Source organism: Pieris rapae, chromosome 2 (genome assembly GCF_905147795.1).
Source record: "Pieris rapae chromosome 2, ilPieRapa1.1, whole genome shotgun sequence".
Classification (NCBI taxonomy): domain Eukaryota; kingdom Metazoa; phylum Arthropoda; class Insecta; order Lepidoptera; family Pieridae; genus Pieris; species Pieris rapae.
In genome coordinates, this window is record NC_059510.1 from 9453841 (window position 1) to 9477233 (window position 23393).

At 31.5% G+C, this 23393-nt stretch overlaps 1 protein-coding gene across 10 annotated transcripts in view; it reads left to right on the forward strand.

Moving 5' to 3' along the window:
- Positions 1–23393, forward strand: part of LOC110991852 (innexin shaking-B) — a 101453-nt gene that overhangs the window by 39906 nt on the left and 38154 nt on the right. For 3 of the 10 annotated variants that reach the window (XM_022257386.2, XM_022257392.2, XM_022257390.2), the window contains exon 1: positions 3123–3355. The exons of 2 other annotated variants lie outside the window; for them this stretch is intronic. The gene's annotated coding sequence lies outside the window, so the exon portion shown is untranslated. Of the gene's footprint in view, positions 1–3122; positions 3434–23393 lie in introns of those variants that run through there. 5 more of the 10 variants (XM_022257388.2, XM_022257387.2, XM_022257391.2 and 2 more) reach the window with 2 other exon arrangements.

The following is a 23393-nucleotide window of genomic DNA, read 5'->3' on the forward strand; positions in this document are numbered from 1 at the left end:
TTTAGTTTATTTTTTGTTCCTGTTAAGTTTTTTAAATTATATATTTAATATGTTATTTTGCATTTCACGCCAACTTTATGTAATTTATTACTTTAATAATAATAATAATTTATTCATTGCACGAATATGGTACAAAATGTCAAGGTGGTACAATTGTCAGTCGTTCGCATATTCTGCCACACACAGTGGCGCGCAAATTTATCTTAGTTTAGATTTTACATTATTAGTCAGATTCATATCAATTAAGTCAATTATCATACATAATTAAATTTATATAAATTACCATGTCTCACACAAATAATCGTTTATTGAGTAGTACGTTTTTTCTAAAAGTAATGCACTAAGTCGCTTTTTAAAGATTCTTGTCGGAAGATCTTTAAGTTCTTTCGGTAATCTATTGTAAATTTTAATTGCCATACAGAAGGCGTTTTTCCGAAATAATTCTAAATTTATTTTTGGCACAGCCAATTTCTCCCCATGTCTACTACTTACTACATTCGATTTAAAAATATGTATATTTCTGTGTACGAACAGGGACATTTCTAATATATAAATACATGGAAGAGATAACACTTCGAGTCTCTTAAATAGAGGCACGCAACTATCAATGCAATTTGCTCCACAAATTGCTCTAATACATTTTTTTTTCTTTACTCACAGTGGTTGCCTGGAAGAGATCGCTTGAAAGCGATAAGGCCACCAATTGTCCTCCTTTTCATTTATTTATGTTCAATTTTTTATATTGTAATGTACGAAGTGTTAATAAATAAATAAATATATATGCAATCATTTTTTATAGTATTTTTGTTACAACAAAACAACGACTCAGGGACATAAGGTAAATATTTATTTATACGAGCAAAGGATGGCCTGGATGTTGAATATTTTGAGTATGAAAATCTAGTATATTTGCGGAGTTTTTATCTGATAGAGTTGCAGATAACAGCCTCCGAGTTTGACGAAAAACTTTTAACATCTCAATCATTTCATTTCATTTACGTACTGTGCAAAAACACTCAATATAACATAAATTTTTATATATAACCTTAAAATATTTAGGTTCGTTTGATTTCAGTATTGGTATCCCGCGTCGGTCCATTAACATTTTTAGTGAGACAAGTAGTTACTCAAAGTGTTGTACCTAATCAATACTCTCGTAGCCAATGAATTTGTCTATACGCCCAGTTAATGTTAATAAATAGATTAGACCAAATAAAGGCAAGATTTTAAATTCACATATTAAAAGTAATTAATAATTCTATAATCTTTATCTTCGGTGCAGAAAAACATTGTGATACAAGGACAATGAGGTTAATATACCTTATCACCTACTTGTCTACGGAAGGATCACAGAATAGATACAGAAATCTGTAGCTCAGACCTAAGGTTGTACCGCCATTGGTATATAATAAATAAAAATAGGAAAAGATTCGTTATATGAACTGAGAGTACGGTACATGTTTCTTTGCAAGTTCTTTGCAAGGGATCCTAGATAGTTTGATAAATGATAATATGTCGATATCGTACTGTAGGTAAAGCTTCACCGAAGTTGTCATTAATGAATTTACAAACTTTTATGAAATTTATTTTGTGATTTGATATCATTGTTCGTATGGATTTATACCATTTTTATTATTCTCCCTAGTATAAAACATTTGAAAACGTGTTTGTATAGTCGTTTAAGTCGTATCGTTCAAAGACCGTATCAAAGATCGTATCGTATGCAAAGACGACGTGATAGTATTTTCCAAAAATCGCTGTACGTATACACGTTTTCAAATTTTTAGTACTAGGAAGAATAATGAATTGTACTATTATTATTGTAGTGGGAGGATGAAATTAGTTTTAATTGAATATACAATACTTTATTTCTTAATATTATACTTTCTTATAAAATATAATAGAGTATTGCCTCAAGTTGCTTATACAGAGTGCTGTTTAGGCGCGAAAGATGGGCAAATAAAATTCAAAACAGAAAAAAAGTCAATTCAAAAACAGTATCACAATTATGTACCTAAACCAGGACGTCCAGAACCAATAATCAGGTGAATTACAACAAAAAAAAGTTTGTCCCATAGACATCAACATCGACGAGTAAAAAATATTTAATATTTTAATTAGTATTTCATTCAGAGTGAAGTTTTGTAGAGTGTACGAAACTTTGAAAATGTTCAAATGAATTGACAGAGTTTCAGTAATAATTAGCCTTTTTACAAAGTACCAAGTGGACGAAACCTAAAAACCTCATTTCCTGACGGATTTAACTTGTAATTAGTAAAACAATACTTTTTTGTGTATTTTAAGTGTCTAGAATGTTCACTGAACTCAGCGTTCAAACTAATGTTTGTTCAAGTAATAAACAACAAATAAAACGTTGTCAAACATTTGTATGAAAAATAATAGAACTTCCCGCGTTTCTTTATTTATTATTTCATTTATTTATGTGAGCCTTTGATACGATATGTAATTTATAATATCCATGAGGTAGAAAAGAAAAGTCTTGTCTAAGAGATTTTAAAATATTCGGCTTAATCCTCTGATTTATTTTTAAATGTTCATTAAACCTGTCCAAACAATATGAATATATCTAATAAAGTCAAAATTAAATAAGCCATACATATTTTATTCCTGAATTCTTAGTCTGAAATAAGTCACAGTCTTCACCTTACCAAAATGTTAGCCTCAGATGTTCTGTCAGAATCATAGTTTCATAAACACAATTCTGATAAGTCCATAAATTTAATTTTTATTCAAGGCTGACACAACAATATAAAGTAGAATAAAAAAGAATGACGCAAATTTTCGTTTCTTAATTCTTACAGTAATTTGTAAATATTAAATTTGCAAGTTTATAAATTAATGAATCCCTTAAAGAAAATAATCGTTATAAATTCCTTATTTAGTTTATAATAGGTCAAAGAGGTGTATTAAGTCGATTATGTTAGCGTGAATATAGTATAAACATTGACGTGTTTCATCAGCCGACCTAATAACTTCAAATATTATGATGTAGGCACTGTGACTCGTGCTGTACGAGTATTGCACGCTCCAACTTAACTTTATAAATAGATTGCACATCGGGTGTATTTAACCTAAGAAGCTTTTTCTGTGAGGCCGCCCGTCCAGTCGACGCGAACTCTTCGGCGCGCCGCCCGCGCTAAACCGCTCATCGCTCCCGCCAAAACTGTCAAACTCGATTCGAAATTCGAAAATTTTGCTTTTTTTTATTTACGTCCAGCTTGTGGCGGGAGGCTCCCACGTGATTAGATATCAGTGAGTGTTCGTCCGAACAAAACGCCGCGCGTAAACCGTTCTAAAATAAAACGTTGTCGATTGAAACCGGAGCATCTCGAAGGTTAATGACAAAATAAAAAACGTGCATTAAATTGTGTCTAAGCGTTCGTCAGCCTGGATCGTCCTTTAATAGCGACACGTGAGTTAATAAATAAAAAAAATACAATATCTCCGTTCTAGCAACGGAAAACTCAAGGAAAACTTCAGTGATTTTTTATTTTCACCTACTTTTATGTAGACCAGTAAAACATGGCACATTTGATGTATTTTACTATCAGAAGCGGAGTCATAAAAGAAAAAGCCTATTTTAATAGTCTATTTTTAAAGAAACACTAAATAGGTTACTTGTAACAATCGCTCGTAAGCTTTAAATATTCACAGATGCGTGGTCTGTGTTTGAAGAGTTTAAGGAATACTATGAAAGTGCAGGTATTATGCAGTTTTAAAGCGGCTACAGTTGTTTTCAGTCAAAACTATTGTGTGCGAAAAGCGACGCATGTTTTCACACAATACGTCTAAAATTATAGGCAAGCAGTCGATCTACATATTGTATATGAACACTGTTCATGTGTGCGAGCGTTTGTTTATATGCGTTTTACCTAGGCCTAATTATACTTTACGATATACATATAATGATATTCATCCGAAAGTGACAGATAATTAGTTGGAAACATACTAGAATTAAATTTACAAATGTACAAATTAATGGTAGGCGTTCCTCCAAACGATTATACATCATCCGGAGTTCCTACAAAACTTATTAAGCCATTTCCTAGCCCTAATTATCTTATTTTTCATAGAGTAATGTCGAAACTATCTAATGTTCATCGCACCGGGCGTTTGGACAGTGTTGACCCATATCGCAAAACGCGTACAATATAAATACATTAAACAACTACTAATCATTTTTCCAGCGCCCGATATTCTTAACATACGCTAATAAAAATGTTAAAGTTATTTTGTACGTACACGTGATTCACATCCATAGTTAATGTCTTCATTAAGCTTTGGAAATATTAAAGTAATACAGACGTTTCAGTTATAAATCTCCCGTTTATAACTATTATGAATTAATTTATTCCAAAATTTACAAAGTTATTTCATATTAAATTATCTTTAGCTTTAGTTTAAAATATGATCTGTCACGTTTAGCAAAATATGCTAAATGCAGCTAAGCGTCTAGTCGTAACGCTATAATTAGAGCTATTGTAAAAAAGAAAATTACTTCCTGACTTCACAATCTGAAACTCAAATACTCCTTTATATAAGTCAACGTTAGGAATAAAATATAAAGCTGTTTTTCTTGATATTTTCTTTAATATGGCAAAGGTTTCCACAGATAGTGATGACAACATAGTTGTGTCATATGTGAATATTCCGTCTACTGTAAAGACAGGTAAGATTTCGGGCTTCGCTATACAATATTGATTAAATAATAAAATATTTCGTTGCAGAGTTTAAGACTTTCAGATTTTCTTTGTGAAAATCCCTTAACAAATCGTGTCAAGTACGCTAAACAAATACAGTGTAACACTTGTCAAAAATAAATTTTTTAAACGATGCGTCGAAGAATTCAAAATTATTCCGATCGCAAAGATATAATAATAATACGTATCTATAATAATCATTTTCCTTGTATAATTTCTTTAACTATATAAAACTTACATGGATAAGTTTTATATAGTTAATCAAAAGAAATTTAATATATCACAGGGAAAATATTAAAAATTCTAAATCGATTTTGAAAGGTTCTGCAAAGTGAAGCATAAAATGTCTAACATTCCTTTGTTTCTTTTCGCTTTATAATAGTGTATTTATATGATTTGACATCAATCGTTCATTTGTTTTATTTGATGTGTAAATAAATCGTGGTTATTGCCTTATTTATTTTTACATAAAAACTTTTTCCTCATTAAACCTTCTTGGCTATCTAATGTCGACATTATGTCCTCATTTCCCTCTTTCCAAACGTTGCTTATGGACAAAATGGCCGCTTATCGGTTGTCCATTCTGTTTTCGCGCGCTTTTCTGTCACTCGTAATGGCGGGAACGATTGATAGAATTTGCCGTTGATTGATATAAAACGAGCAAATGACCAATAGGTGGCGTTAATCGCCGCTTGAAAGTTATAAAGTAAAAGTTATGAGCGCAACTTTCACCCGTAAAATAAATATAAAATAAATAGCCGATGTGTTGAACATATATCCGTTATATTTTCTTCCCGGTGAGTGGTAGGACAGTTTTACGTGATAACATCATTTATGGCCAGTGTTTATAGCAGTTGGGTGACATGTGACAATTAATAATGGGTTAAATCTTGAACGTAAATGTGTACGTAAATATGATAAAGTAATATCTTTACGAACGTGTTAGAAAATAATTCTTATGTGACGGTAATTTAGTTCATACACACTGGCCCAGGGACCAAATTTATTTAAAAAAGAAAATTGTGAATACTGTATATTTGGTTGTTATGATTACTAATAAAGCTATTATTAAAAATAAATTAAATTATGACACTGCAAAAAGTATTATATTTCTAATACAAAAAGATCTAAAAGACCTTCATTTAAATTTCTTTACACGAATCGATTTCCAACCAAGATTTCAATATCCTTACATAAAATAACTGATCCGAAGTTCACTTTAAGATCTTTATATATTTGAGATATAAATTCAAATAACGTTGAATTTCAAGGAGACCTCAGGAGTAACAAAAGAGTTGGAAACACGATTTGAAACGAATAAATCACACAGTGCGGCATAAAACGCTGACTTTAATGCCTGCACATGTGACGGTACACTATTTTGTGGATATTTTTTGAGGCATATATCAAAATCTTATATAATTCAGAAACTGCAAAGACCTATACTGGAAATATTTGACAAACAAATTTGCCAGATTCAATAAACAATTGGTTTTAATAAGAATAATATAAGTAATAACCACTACAAGTCGATAAAGACTGAATTTTAAGATTTATTTTTAAACATTGACATATTTATTGGAAAGTTGCGTTACTTTACATAATATACAATAACTTTATAATATAGAAAAAAATCTTATTTTTTATAATGTTTGAAAATACCCATAAACACTCATAAATCGCATACGCTGAGGGCACGATTGACAATACCTAGAGCAAAGTGATGTACTACAGATATAGTGAAAATATCAATATCTACAAAGCGATACTATACGTCTAACATAAAAATAATTAATTTGGTATTTAGAAGTCTATTTACAAAGATAAGACTTTAGAATTGCAGATGGAACCGGAGAAGATCTATTCTTATATAAAACAAGAGATTTTTAAATGTCAGATTTTCAAAACACAAGCGAGCATTGTTGGAGTAGTGTAAGGACTCCTATCCCTTAAATCATCATCATCCCGCCTGTGCACTAATGAAGTTTCTATTTCTCTTGCAAATTTAAAACTCGTTCGTCTTGTGAAGGAAATATAAAAAGTAAGCATCAGGCACAGGAGGCTGATCACCTACTTGCTTATTAGATTGAAAAACGACCATGAAATACAGGAATCTCAAGCCAACAATGGTTTTAGATTTCAGTAATAAAATCAATGATTTTCACTTCTATTGTGTCTTGGAAAAGCCGGTGGAAAACTTTGTTAAAACTATCCGTTTCACACGGATTGCTATAAGTAAGGCCTAAACTTGGGCAATTTTTGTATAGGCTATTCATAGGGCTTACGGGAGCTATTCAAGTTTCACTTAAATTTTCAGCCAATATCATTCCTTTGAAGGTCATTTGATTTTACAAAAAAGGGCGTTGTTATCATTAAGTTGAAGTTCGTTAAAATTTCAACAACATGACTTTTATGACGTATTGCTTACGTACGCCATGTTTTAAAATCTTTTGCTACGATAATGCCCGATGACGTCAATCAATCTAGTATAATAGTTCTTGACATCATTTTTAGCCGTTCCTATTCAAATTGCAATAAATATTTAATCTAGGCAGTGTCTAGTTACAATTCAACTAATATTATTCACATTGAAATATTAAAAATGGATTACATACATAATGTAGTTTTTAGTATGAAGTTATGATCAAGTATATCAATGACTCGACGCTACGCCGCCCGCCCAAACCTTATCATACGCCTTAGATATTCAACAAACTTCTATAGAAAGCGAATAACTCTAACACACGGTGATAAATGAACGATTCTTCAGGTCTAAAAGTTGTGAAATCTTTCATTTTAAAGCCACTGATATATTCAAGCAGTCAGACGTGATAAATTTACATTCAGACATAAAGGTTTCAAATATCCGTGAATGTACATATCAGGAATATTATTTAGTAGAAGTTAAGTTTCTGAAATAGAAGTCAAATTTACTGTCCCGTACATTAGGCGTAATTCGAGTTGTCTGGAATATAAGATTTCAAATTTGTCAGAATTTTTTATATAATTTGTCATGCGTGTTTCAATCAGTAGCTCCTAACGTGGGGCTCACGATGCAAAGGGGGCAATTTCATATCAATTCTTTGGAATGTTAATTTGAGTTTTATATTATGTTTTGAATATTCACTTCCTGTGTTTCGTTAACTTAGTAATTTCAAACACGGCACAAAAAAGGTTGGAATACTCTGGTTCACATCACTTCTCTTTTTTTAATTTATAAAATTTATATTTATTTCCAACGTTCAGTACTTACAATATGCGTAGCCTACATTGTGATAATAATAATTATTCAAAATTAGTTTACTAATTCACTACTCTTATTTTTCGCAACACACAAATATAAAGTTTTATAATATTATTAACTTACACAGAAATAATTCAAGTAATTATTTGTCGTTAAATATATTCCATTCATATTTTTTTTGTACATGGGAACAGTCCACATACATTTCTCTGTGTGTATCATTAATAATTTTAAATATCTTTAGTAAATGGCTCAATTATAATTATGTATTCTAAAATATGAGCAAATGTGATTGAAAAAACATTTCATCATATCAACCCGCAACATTTTGGCATCTTATTCGATACCTGTTTTAATCTTTTAGTTTGATTAAAAATAAATATACTGCATAAATTGTATGATATATGCTATTTTTAGTAAATTATTGCTGCTATTTTGCAACTGCTACTTTGTACATTGAGATGGGTTCTGGAAATACTATTGCTTTGTGGTAAAAATTATGAAGCTAAAGCCTTGGTTTAACTCGCTAATGTTAAGAACTGCATTCCGGCTGGGAATTGAAAAATCTCTTTTGTTTTGGATAGTGTATTTAAAATGACCATTCATACGCAAAGAAAACCGCGTGCAGCTAGTTAAGTACTAGTCATGCAGTGGTATTTCAATGGTTAATTTTACGCACTTATATATCGCATCGTACTCCTATTTTCATTAATTCATTTAAAATCGTTAAGGTACTTGTTACAAAAAATAGAGAAAAAATGACATTCCTGTACAATTTTAATGACATAATGCAATTATTATCTACTCATAGGGAGACAGAATTTATATATTAATATTTCACAATGAACACTATTTCATAAACCACTGAAAAAATGTTGATATATTTTTTTATTTGAAATTATAAACAAACAATAATCACATAAAAAGTTCTAGTGAATAGTTGAATATAGTATATTCTACGGAACCATCCTTGAAGGATGCGACTGCCACTTAGCCAATAAATGATGATCATCAAAAGGGCTCATAAAATCTCGGTAAACAGGGCTAAAGGACTCTTAATTTTTGCTTATCTATACGATAAAAAATTGCCGCTCCAGTGACCTCATGTAAATTGAGTGGTTCAGCCCGCGATTAACATAGAAATATTTGATCAGTTATTTATATTCATTTTCAATATCGACGCTGATATACAAAACAATTATTTTCGGTATGAATTCACCAAGTTTTTGTGTCTTGTCGATTGTCTTTATACAAGTACAACATTTTTAATTCGTTGAACAGATTAACGCTTTTTTGAGTTATTTACATTACATTTCGAATTCTTTTTACAGATAAATATTTGTTACTGTGCGCTTCGTTTTTTCTTATATAATCCAAAATCTCGTCGATTTTGTACTCAAACAATGAAGGCTACGAATTTTATACAAATATTGTATTTAACTATTCGTTAACTATGATTGCTAACCTATAATTAAAAATTAAGTTTATTTAATTTACAATTAATATGCCTAAAGATAACTAAGTAATTATTTTTAACGCCATCTGTTATCAGAATTCATAAACAAAAGCGTAGTTAGTTGAAACAATTACGTTGTTAATGAAACTTATATGATAAATGATACTTTATCCCAATAAAATATATCTCAAAAGAACATTAAAACTAATTTAAACAAGTTTAATAACTAGTTCTATCAATTAAAGTGATTATAATTTTCTGCAATATAAACTCCAGACCGGAGATTTAATTCCTGTGCCCAAAATACATTTTCAACGAATGCATCGCACGTGTTTATTATGATAGTAGACGATTAACTTTATGTATGTACAAATACCATTCATAACCCGACATCATAATAAACAGTTGCTTGGGAATTGTTGGTTGCCGGAAATGAGAGAAATTATGTACCGAACTGGTTCAAGTGTTTTAAAACACGCGACGCTGCCATCTAGTGATATCTCAATCATAAACTTTAATATTCTTGGAAGTCTGGCAACGTCCATATATCACTGGCCGTATGTTCCGTTAAAAAAACCTATAATTCGTTCTAGATTATTTAATAGCATTTGGGGTACAATACATAATAATAATAGTGGCTCGGTACGTATCTTCTGCAGTTTTTCCGTCGTGAGGTCAAGCTGCAAACATGTACCTACTTTAGTGAAGAAACCTAAAATTCTTGTTCACACGGCTAGGTATTGAAACCACCACCTTGTGCGTGATATATATATTGGTGGAGGTGGTTATATGATGATAAGTGATACCACCACCCATGGACAATCTTATCAGAACTCGCGATTGCGTTGCCGGCCTTTTTAAAATTTGTACGCTCTATATCTGATGAACCCTAAGTCGAAATGGACCGAAAATACTTCAGAGGGCACCTGGTTCCACATAGTGGTGGTGCGCGGCAAAAAATAAGGAAAACGTATCTTTATATTAATTATATATACTGGCACGCTCCCATAAGTGAAAGTTTAATCAGAAATATTTGAGACTAGAGGTTATGTCTTCCTAAATACTCTCCTTATGTAAGATAAAGTTAAACAGTACGTAAATTAATGGTCTACACTATTTCACAGTCCACATTAGAAATGGTTAGAAGCCCGTAAAGACACGTTGGTTTTATGACGGATGACATTTGCCATAGATAATGAAAATGCTATTTATTGCCAAACCATAAAATATATTCTGAACTAGCTGCTCGCCCTTGCATTCAATAAAGTCGTTTTCTAAATAGCCATGACGTATAAATAAGTTGTATTCACTGTCGTACTAAACAAAAGCTACCTACTATATTTAAACTACCGTTCGTTGTTACTACGAGTGGTAAATTGCTCCAGGTGATTGACAAAAAGTGGTTTTATAAAAGATAAAATATATTTAAGTTTTAATCTAGTCTTAGTTACTTTTACAAAGTCTTTCTTCTCTGTGAATATATTAATATATATATAAATATATTAATCTGTGGTACGTGTTCGCTGGCTTCTGGTAATAAATGCTGCGATGCAATTTTAACACAGTTAAGTTGGATGTATAATTCTGAGACCGAATTTGTATTTCGTGTACTCATTGGGGAACTTTCTTGTCGTTTTAATGAAGTTCTTAATTTATTATCGAGCAGTTTATTCGTGTACTTTTTTAACAAAACATATTATTACTGTATTAGTCATTTTTATCTGTTGTCCTTGGTTTGACGTCCAAGACATATTTATTAATATATAAAATATTATAATACATATTTTTAGTCAAGGTGAAAAGTGTACTCCATCCTAATAGGATTATCAATATTTTTAGGACATATCTATTTTATAAGTTTGGTATTATTGAAATTTAAAATGGAGATATCATTGATAGTAGAACCACTCCATGTTTATATAAAACAGTGTTTCTGTCGTTCAACTATTTTACATTATTAAAAACTTTAATATGAAATAGGAAAAATTATTAAAGTACGTAATTCTTTCAATTGGATGGTGTATGATATGCTTGTTTGTTTAATTAGGAGAGACAAAAAATATTATCAAGTTACATAACATTTATTTAACCCTGCAAAATAAACGTTAGAAAAATTTATTGGGTCTGACATCCGGGACCGGTGTTGCTGGCTGGAGCTTTAAGATCTTATGCATACTTAACCTCACAAAAGGAAAACTAGTAATACTAAATGTATCGAAAACAGCTAGAAATTGCTACCAGCAAAGGTAATTTGCCACAGGGACGAAACTTAAAACATAAATACAATTATATTACCTTTTTTAATTAAATACAAAGTAAAAGACTCGTTCCTAAACAAAAAGAAACGATAAAAATGCATCGTAGAAAATTAAAAAAAATATATAATAGTTGTGAATATATTAAATTGTATACCTCGTTTACATCCGTAACAATTTTGACATTGACATCGTCATTGTGCGACCTTCTGTCGTCGCAGCCCATTCATACACACCAATTATGCCTTAGTCTCCGAGCCCGTATTTATTCTAGAACTAAAAATAGAAGGTCACTTCTGCTTGAAAGTCTGATGCTGAGAAGCCGATAGCGATCCGTCAAGCTGCAATACGTGCCCCGCGAACGGTGTCGAACAAATTAAATCAAAACTTCTATTAATTGGTCCGTTTTTAATTGGTAGTTTTTTTGTATTCTTCATTACTATCGCCTGGTTGATAATTCTTAATATAGTGTTCTTAATTATTTCTTATGGCCTATGAATATAGATGCTCTCTTATGCGATAGAGTTAGAAACAGTTTAAAAGCTCCTACATTTAGATATAGGCGAAGTTCTTTAATCAACTAATGTAGGTGAAAATTTCAACGGTCTTAAATAAACGAGAAATGATAGTCGCGGAGCCCAATGAAAATGTATTTAATTGCAATACAAATAAAGATTAATTAATTGATTTGAAGAACACATAACTTTTCTTATGTTTTAATATTAATAATTTCACACTCACAAACACTTTTGTGATTACTATTACGTATCGACTTTTATCTAAATTTATCAAAATTCAAACTCAATAATAAAGATGGCGTATTAAATTAATTACCCGACACACCTTCTTCATAACTTGCCCTAAATATATAAAGCAAGTTGAGAGAGTTGTTCCCGTCCTCTACTTCGTATATAATGAACGTCAACTCAATCAGTCACAAAAACGCAGCCTCCGCTGCAACAATTTACTTTGTCTAATATTCATCTAAAAACTACCAAAAATCATATTTCAGTTTGGTTCATTTGTAATTAATATTTACGTTCAATTTAAAATTTAAACAGTAAATAGTTTATTTATAGAACAGACGGCAACAAGCAGTATTCTCACCAAATGTTAAGTGACATGGTCCATCCATCCCATGCACACTCAATGCCAGTAGGCTCGCGTTTGTGTTGTCGGAATTTTGCTTTGGTACGCTCTTTTTTTGCAGGACCCTAAGTCAAATTGGTCCAGAAATACTTCAGTTCTTTAAATCTTTATTATATAACTTTCACAATTCTTTACCAATCTCTGTGTTCAGTATAACCGCCGTACTTTCAACTAACACATTTCCATTAATAACATATGTAAATAATTACTCAATTACAGCGATGAGGTCGCCTATTTATGTACGTAACTTATATGCTGACTCCCCTTGAAATAAACCTGTTAAACGAAATCTAAACACTCAATGATAAACGTAGTACTGCCTACAATTTTTCCGGAAGACTATTCTGCAATCGAATGTTTTCACAGGCCCAACCTTGATAGCAACCTTGATTATACAATTATTTACGGTCGTAAATCGTTTAACATATGTTGTGTTTGTTTTTTCATCCAGTAACATATATGAATGTAGTCCATATATACTCCCGAATGTTGAAAACTCCACACCAGAGCTGTTAGGTATTTATTCTATCCGTTTTTCAATTGCGTACGTCTTTTGGATTTAGATACGTCATTTACGCTTAGTCTACGATTCTATCAGGAATTCTCCCTGTAGGTGTCTTACGTAAAATTGAACTCTTAAATCTCTAAAGTATAACTTGCCGACGTATTATGGTGTATTAACTATGACATTTTATTTCATATTATAAAAACGTTATACAATGTCTAACACGTTCTTCAATATCAAAGGCGTTTGAGTGCACTCCAACTAAATCGCTTCTTGTGATGTATAAGATTTTTTATTCTGACTATTTGTGGAGCTTAATACAAAGCCTGGTAGATTGCATACATTTTCACCATCGCATTTTTGAAGAACAAACAGACAGGAGACCTAGCCAATTTCACAAATGCCCAAACTCTCTTTTCTTTCCTAAAGTCGAATTGGAATCAGAAATACCTCGCAAGCAGGTTCCAAATGGTTCACCGTCATAGTTCATAAATTTTATCTCATCTCAGTTTTAATTAATTATAATGAAATTATATTAGAAAAGCGGCTTCGCTGAATATACACAACAAATTAATTTTTATTCACCCAAATAACAAGAAATAATACAACACTACTTCATTAAATAACGTCCGAATGTTGCCAACAATGTGACAACACTATTTTAAAGCAAATGTACGTTTTTGTCAACGGATTATAAACTACAATGAATATCTTCTGGTCGCTATTACGAGGCATTATTTTATATTTTTCATTAAATCCAAGCACAATTTTTAATAAATTTTCAGGCCATTTCTTGTCTTGTTTCTTTAATTTTACAATAATGACACCCGTCATGACGATTTTGTCCTCGTTTCTACGGAATAAAGTGAGCTTTCAAGTCTGCTTAAGCAGCCTAATTGTCTGGTTGTAGGCATGGTTCTTTGGTTTTTTGGTTTACTTCAAATTTCCTGCCTTGAAGACGTTACTGAATAGCTAGAATGTATATAAGCTATATTATATCTTAGAAATTGTTTCCATCTATATATAAAAAAACTATTCATTTCTTGTAAATGACAGTTTCAGTGGTCATATTGTAACATAAATACATTTTTTTATGCTCAAGCATGCAACACACGGGGAATCCCACACGACAGCGTCAGGCTTTTTGTGGGAATTCTACATAGAGCTGAGCTAGAAAAATAAATTTTTATTCTAGTGATTTATTTTTTAATACAAATCATGAATTGTCATTTGTAATAATTATTAAAAGATATAGAGAGAATATAATAAACTGTAATTACATTAGTTTTATATTGCATAAAGAAGTATAATAAACGTTACTACATTACAATAAAAACAGTATAAATAATCAGAAAATATACGAAAGAAAATCGTTACACAAAACAAATACGCCGAACGAAAAATTAAAAAGCCATAAAACATTTGTTTCCCGACCGATCGTAAACTATATTTAAAACTGGCAACACCTATTTTTTCACCGGCAAACTTAACCCACAGATAATCTCAAATAAATAACGATAAATATAGGTTTGTTTAAATAATTTAACGGCTCGGCGCGAGATGTATCTATCGAGTGGCCTGATTTATTCTTCATCGTATTTTTGTTTGAATCCACGAGTTTTTAGTAACGATTATTATAATGCTGTGATTCACTCCGCGTGGTTAAAACATATCTAATCTTATAACTAGTAGGTTCCCTTGACTTTGACGGAAAACAGATTTCATTTCTTTCTCACTTCTTTCTACAGCGAAACGTCTCCACGTTCTCACACGTCTTCATGTAACAATAGTGTTAATTACATATGTTTAATTCGATTCTAATGCGAAGGTATTGAGTTCGATTGTAGTCGAAACAATAGTTATCATGTGACTTACAAGTACCAATTCGACTTAGAAAAGAAAAGAGCGCACCTATTTTTAAACGGCCGGCAACGCACTCGCGTGGCCTCTGGCAATGAGAGTGTCCATGGCATCACTTTACATCAGGTGAGCCTTCTGCCCGTTTGCTCCTTGTTCTATAAAAATATTAAGCTATGCTAACATATAAACTATATTCATGATGTTATCAGTCAATACAGCATTATAATGTTTTAGTTTCTACAAAAAAGGGAAGTCAATTCAAGTGAATGAATCGTTTTAATCAATTGCCTGTTTTTGATTTTATGTTTTTGAAATTGACACTAACATTTTACGTAAAGAGTGATTGGCACATTTTTCTAGTAAGATTATTCGGGTCGATAGTCAATACGTGTAATGTAAAACAAGCATTGTTTTCGTAGGAATAGGGTCAGTTTCATTAGAGTTGACGGTAGATGCCGTGATAATTAAGTTTTACGGTTTACGCTTGAGTAAAAATTAGAAGGTTTTGAGGTGAAGTAATATGTAGGGAGCATAAAGGTTCTCTTATAGACCGACTTGTTAAAACTAATTAAATTGTCGTACTTATTGACATAGACAAACTTATTACTAAAAAACACACACACAAACAACAATCAAAAAAATAAAAACATATTGACCTCAATACCTATAATTCAATTTGTGTAATAGTCACAACATAGTGGAGTTGTATAGACAATTGATTGATACAATGTTTTTTTTTATTTATCAATAAGGTAACATGACATACATACATATATACTAGCTGTCTATTAAATGTCTTAATTTTTTTTAATAAAACGATAATAGGAACGACAACGTAAACTACAAAGACAAAACAATTACAAAAACGATTTTAAAATGTGTTTAAAAGCCAACATGAAATGCCATGGCAACATGAAAAGATCAACTTTTTAAATTTCTTTTTAGGTTCGTACTATTTAGTTCTCACGGTATTGAACATTAAGAGCTCATACTCATTTCCAATTGATATTTATTCTTTTTAGGTATCTGGCCCTTTCTAGGCAAATCCCTTCTGTTTCTTCTTCAGTCTAGGCAAGTCTCTTCAAATGCCGCATGTCTGCCCTGTGCCACTCTGTTTATCCACCTTCTAAGCTGCCTTCCTCTTTATCATTAATTATAGCATGCGCTAGTTTTGTACCGTCGTCGTTCCGCTTTTCTCCTCCTCTTAGAATCCAAAAATAAATCTTCCAAAACATTTATACATTTCAGTCGATTTCATATTAAAAAAAAACAAACGAAGGACGCGTTCATTGTTAAAACTAGCCGTCAAAAAGTCATCCACATGCAAAGATGCAGCATCGAAAAGCATCAATGCCATTTGATAGAGGTCAATGCAAAGTAAACATTGTTTTATAAGCAAAAAGTTAATCGGCTCGGCCAATGTTAACTGATGCTTAGTCTTATTATCTGGGCCTTAAGAATAGCTTAGCCTTGGCTGAACAGCCCTTCGCCTTCGATGACGTGATAAAACTTTAATCTATATAAATTCAAGTTTTAGTTTATCGTTAAACCATGTACCTAGGTATTGCAAATTTAATTTACTTAAATGTGTTGTATTGAGAATTAGTAACGTGATATTCTTTATGATAACGCCATAGTGCCAAATGAAAGAAAAGCTGGCAAATTCATGAGAATTATTTGGGCAAAATTTCCTGCATCTGTTAAACATTAAAAAACCGTCATACAGAATTCTTTTTGATTTCTATGAGGTTGCGAATAAATTAGTTCCCAAATATGCCGCCCTAGGCTCCATTCTACTAAGCCTGCTGGAAAATCCGCCACTGGTTTGATGTTTAAATAAATTAAGTTGATTGTAATTTACGTTTGGTATTTGTATACTTGTATAATTCACCTCTGTTATCTTGAAGCATTTGATTCAAATACGTAGTTTGAATTTGAAACGTAAACAATAATTTTGATTAATTGATATTAATAACATATTGATTTAGGAAAAAATATTAAATTTCAATACATTAAACCAATAAAAAAATGTAGTTAATTCTAATATACCTAACTAACCTTAAATTGTAATAATGAAAATATGTATATATTAAAAGGAGTCCCTTAAGGCAAGGTTCTGAAGATCGCAGCTTTCCCCCTTTGAATAGCTATTATATGTTATTGATTAGATATCAATAACATGAAATGTCTATTGACTACAATAACAACTTTAAAAAAAATTGATTCATGATTGTGTATGAACGTCTAATGGATCAGATTTAGTACGACCTTTCAGGGTTGAATGACCCCACGTTTGAGTTTTTAAAGTGGCGTATTTTTATATATTTACGGATCTGTTATTATATATTAACATACCTGGATTGAAGAATCAATTTGCTTAAAACTGTTGTATTAAAAAAATCCCAAAACTATCAAATATCCCAAAAAGTCGTCAACTATATCCGGTAACAGAATGCGATTCCGTTTGATGCTTCGTTTTGCCGTAAAAATAGACAACACCCTTTCATGTTTTATAGTATCAATGTGATATTATGAAATAGTATTCTGTCCCTCTTGTGAGATTGCACGATTCATCGTTTAATAAACAACTTTGTTACTGCGACGATACCACTACAGCCATGCGATTGATTCATACTTCTTTGCAATGACATTGACAAAATTAAATGACTGGCGGTCTAGCGGCCTTATCCCTTACGAGCTATCTCCTCAGGAAACCACTGTTGAAAATGCAAATATGTTACATTGGATAAGGTAATCAAGAATTGCAAAATACTATCGTCGTATCGTCATATAGTAATATCGTTATATAAACGTAATGAATAAATAAATAAAGTTTTCATCTGTTTTCTGAGTTCTGTTTTAGCTACAGTGCAATATTAAGAACGAACTGTAGAATTAGTTTCCTAAGTTTAGACTTAATAATTAAAGACAATAACATATTTCATACCGTCTATATACACTCACACAACAATAAATTAGGTATTACTTAGTAAAATGAATTTTATATTTTTTCTGTTGTAAGTTTCATTAATGTTTAAACCAATTTGTATATATCATATTAAACTGTCTATATGTTTAGTCTATTTTTAACATATAATTGAAGCTAGCTGCAGGAGTACGAAATAAATAAAAACAAATGGAAATTTTAAAATTGTTTTGCATGTCTTCCGTTCTATTTTAGAAAAATACGCTATTACTGGCAGGCGGATTATTATTGACTATCAATCAATAAATGAGTCTTGAATTTGTTATAAAACAATCTGTCACAGAACTGTCAAATATTATTCTGCTAAAGGAGGTTGATACCATGGAGTATTTATAACTACATATTCAATATCTGTATACTAGGAAGTACAACGAAACCTGTTATATTAAACTACCTGTCCAGAATCGAGATACAAAACGGGGTCGTCTCAACACTATCAGAGACTCTTAAGACTTGCATTTGTGCGCCTTGGCACTCGATCAGAGGAATGATGCATCAATCATAATCGATGAGATCAATGGATGAATTAGTATCGTTGTTATCAAGAATAGCATTAAGTAAAAAGTTCATCCTACGTTACACGGAATGTGTATAAATATTTTTCTTTGTAGGCAAACTGATTAGTCTTCTGTGCCTGATACATTGGTCTCAATACTTCTTTTCTTCACCATCCGAGCATCTATTGGGTCATTTTGACTTATTAGTTTCGAAAACTTATTCAATTCCAAGAACGAACCAATGTGTTGTGGTCAATTGAACCCTTTTGTACATTAATATTCAATATTCCTTAGAAATAAATTATAAAAATCAATGATTTGCATTGTTATTCAATAAATAAATCCGCAAAAATTCAGCATCACCTTGTGTTGATCTACCACCGTCCGCTTCACAAGACATTTACTTTTGAGAACTAGCGAACTGTGGAATCAACTCCAGATGGGGGCCGTCCTTTGGAACCTCCAATGGTTTAACAAAATAAGTATGAAGCTGCTACTTAAGATGAATGCTCATAGACTTTTTGGGCTTCCCATAGGAACGTTTGCCCTCCTATTAGAAATATTATTAAAAACGTTAGTTTAGAGAATAATAAGTTTTCTTAAGAAAACTTAAAGAAAAGAAAAACAGCGGACATTTTTTTTTACAAAGGTGATTCGATCTAATCCAACGCTTACCAGATGCAATTTAATTAAAATTAAATTTATAACATAAATAGGCCGCATATGTTATTCATAACAATAAATAACAACCCTTTGCAAAAATCGAATAAAGATTTATTCTCGGAATCGATTTGTATCGTGCGATAAGCTAAGTCGATCAATTTGGTAGCGTATGATGTATCGCACGGGATAACCCTAATGCCTCTTAAAATAGCTTCCAAGTGGGTTAATACTTGATGATTTTTTACACCAGACGAAGATTACGTACACAAATATAAAGTATATACAGCAAACGGTACTTTTGTTATAGCTATGGTATAATCATGATTGTTTTCAAATTACTATCAAATTACTTTAGAAAAATTGCTACAAGCTATAAACTGGTAAACATATTTTAGTACGATTATTTGAGACGATGTGAGCAGTGTTGACTTTAATGTGCGACAGTCATCTCTGAGATCATAGGTTCGAGTCCCGGCTCCAATTAATTTTCTATCTATTGACGCATTTAACATGAAAATCCCAAAAGACGTTGACGTGCGTCAGGCACCGAGCTACTTGCCTATTAGTTTGATAAATAAAACAGGTCATGAAACAGATACAGAGTCTGAGGCCCAGAACTAAAAAAGTTTTAGCGCATCTGATACTTTTTTATCTGAGACGATAGCACTTAGTATAAAAACATAAAGTCTTAAATAAAAAGCATTAAGAATGGTAAGAATAAAAATGCCAATCTAAGTGAAAGGCTAACTATGACAGCAAAATGTCAAACTGACGTTTAAAAATCAATGACAATACGGCACGCACAAGATGAAGAACCAATCAAATATGTAACGAAGTCTCACCACTATTATAATTTTGATTGAATAAGAACACTATTGTTTATTGCATGTGAGACATATATATTTAATTAATGAATTCACAAGAATTGAATTATTTACCATTAAATTAAAAAAGGTTTTATGTTTATTATTTTATTTATTTATTTATTTACACTTCGTTGCTAAAGAAACACAAATAACACAATATATATAAATTACAAGGGATGCAACGGGCGGCCTTATCGCTAACAAGCGATCTCTTCCAGGCAACCCTAGTAAGAAAAGAAATAAATAATAAAAAATGTTTGCTTGTTTCGTTAATATTAGTAAAAATTTTAATCGCATTAGGTTGTAAAAATAGAAAAAAATATAAGTAGCATATAGTAGAAATAACTCGGCCTAACGATGCAGTCTTTAAAGTAGGTAAAATGCTTAAGGAGGTAGAAAACATGCTATTATGCCATTTAGTCCTTAGGACTTAGGAGGTAGCTGAGACGTATTTGTGCGGCTTCATACAAATCCTGTAACCCAAGCTTCTGATGTTGTGGTATGCTCAAGCTCAAGAAATGGGTTATTGAACTAATCCATACTTAATAAAAATTTGCACAGGCTTCGTACAAGGATTGACGTTTAATAACTCATTACACAAAGTAGTAGTGGCTGCCGTGAACATAGAAACGTATCGGTACGTATTTGTGAAATCAGCGACTCATTGTAAATCGAAATAGCCCTTTATATATAGGTGTTGGAATCGTTTGATTACCAAAGAATCGATTCCAATCATTATGACTAAAGTTCCATACCTCATCAGGTGACGTCATAGTTATTGGAATCTGTATTTTTAGTTATCCATTTCCGGAAATTGTTGAGTCAATATATAATTTAAAGACAAGACTCTCTCTACCGCTCTTTTCAACTGACTTAAAACCAGAGAAGCAGGTATACAAATTGAAGTTGTTTTGTTTTTTCAATCTTACTTATGGAGTTATCAAGCCCTGCTGTCTCCGCGGTGTATATTTCCTCCAAATAATTTCCAAAGACCTTCTATAATTCATTTATATCCTCACGCCTTTTTCCTGAAGGGACCACACTGGTAGACTATCGTATCAAGAAACAAAAATCTGCACTAATCTTCACTTACACTGTAATTGAACAGTAGAATTTACTAAACACTGTCCTTCTGATGTTTAGAATGATGAATTACACTACGTAATATGCCTTGTCAACATGAAAAACGATATTGCTAAAATCATAAGTTCTTAGCTAGTATTTTTTGTATTATAATGACTGTTAATTAGTCACTTTCCGCCGGAAGGCCTGGTATTCAACCCAAGCTTAATAGCCTGTGAGTCATTTTCTTGGTTTTTCAGTATTTTTATGCCTTAGGCCGTTGTTTAGGAGATAAGATTATTCTTAAGACTAAATTACCGTATAAAAATGATGAATTTCCTAGCATTATCCGGTATGGTAACATTTTCGCAATAAAAACCTTCGCAAGTTTATAACGGACTTTAAACCTAATGGCGGACCAACACAATACAGGCGATTCTTGATCTACTTTTTATCATCATTTTTAGTCGTATTTTAAACGACCACAGCTCTTTCAGCTCAAATCTTTGAACTAACACTTGTATTTTTTTGTCTCAGTCGTTAAAAACACCCGAAGTAGATTTTAAATTTGGAGTACGGCGTACGTTCGCCGATGAATAAAATTACTGTTCATTTTTAACGTTACACCAAGGACACTATGAGAGTAATTTATACTAAAAACAGAGAACATAACCGCTTTTTTATCAAAAACATTTATCCCAGTTTAAATTTAAAAATATATTAATTATAAGATCAAAAGGTAGAATTATTGATTTCGAAACTCACTTCTGTTTAAGTGACTTTATATTCAGAGCTTCTCTGTGTTTTAAAAATACCGACAAAGTATCGAAGATCAATAAACTTATCGATTATTGGTTCGTATTCGTTCAGCTCGCCGAGTGAATTATGTAGGTTGCAACGAGAGCAAATATTATTTTACTTTCTGTGAATAAGCTAAACATTTATCTAATACCTGTAATTCATAACAAAGTTATCTCTTTTCATTAAAGCGAAAATACCCTTTCAGATAAAGAAACTCTATATAGAAACTGATCTAACTCTTAATAATAACAATAAACTTCAGCAATGCATCCGGATTTAGTCTATTCATTTTTTAAATCCTTATTGTTTATCAATAACATCGCTCCACCATACATTCCATAAATAGTAGAAAAACAGATACGTAATATTAAGTACAGAGTATATATAAATGATTTTTCTTTGGATTGAAATAAAACGTTGCCCAAACTGTATCTAAAAACTTCTTCATCGTAAATGGTGATTGCTGATTGGCTGGCTTTCAACCTTGGTTTTACAATTTTCTTAAACTATCCCGATTCGACCAAGCTGCGGCAATTTCAAAAATGTGGAGTAACTCCAAAGAGCAATCTAGGAAATAGGTTTCAGATTAAAATAGTCTACGTGATAAATTCCAAGTAATAACTCCTTATATTTGGCATACAACTTTAAATACCAATCAAGTATATAAAATGCATTTTCATATCGGTATTATTTCAAATTTATTTGCGTGTTATGCACACCTTTTTCGCTGCTAAAGAAATTTAAATAATTGAGACGTTATATCATAGTTCCTCGCGAATATTCTCTTGTAAACTGCGTACATATATAAGCAAATATTAGTTTGACTTTTTTAAACTCAACGCAAATATACATTGTTTAAAAATCATCCTATTCCTAAGTTTTAAACGACTTCTAAAAATACCAAAGAACGAAGAATTAGACTTTTAATCTTCTTGTTTGCCGTCAAATTATTTATGTTCAGATGTGTGACTGTTTGTGTTGAATGTTCACTGACCGCGGTCATATTTGATGATTATTTTCAACATTGTTGAATGCTATTCAAATTTAAGATAATGCGTTAACTAGCAGCATTGGTAAGCCACAAATCTTTAACGTAAATTTATTTGTATCTAAAACTAGAGAGAAGAATCCTTGGGCGGATTAAACGGAAGTACGGACATGTACGGATATATCGTTAGTATTTGAGTCTACACAGTTTGTAGAAAAATAAATGCGTTGGAACTAACAAAACACTCGACTATTTCATTGTTGTATATGTGTACAACTGTATACTTAAATTAAATAAATTATAAATATAATATTTTTTTCACTTTCCTCACATCAACACT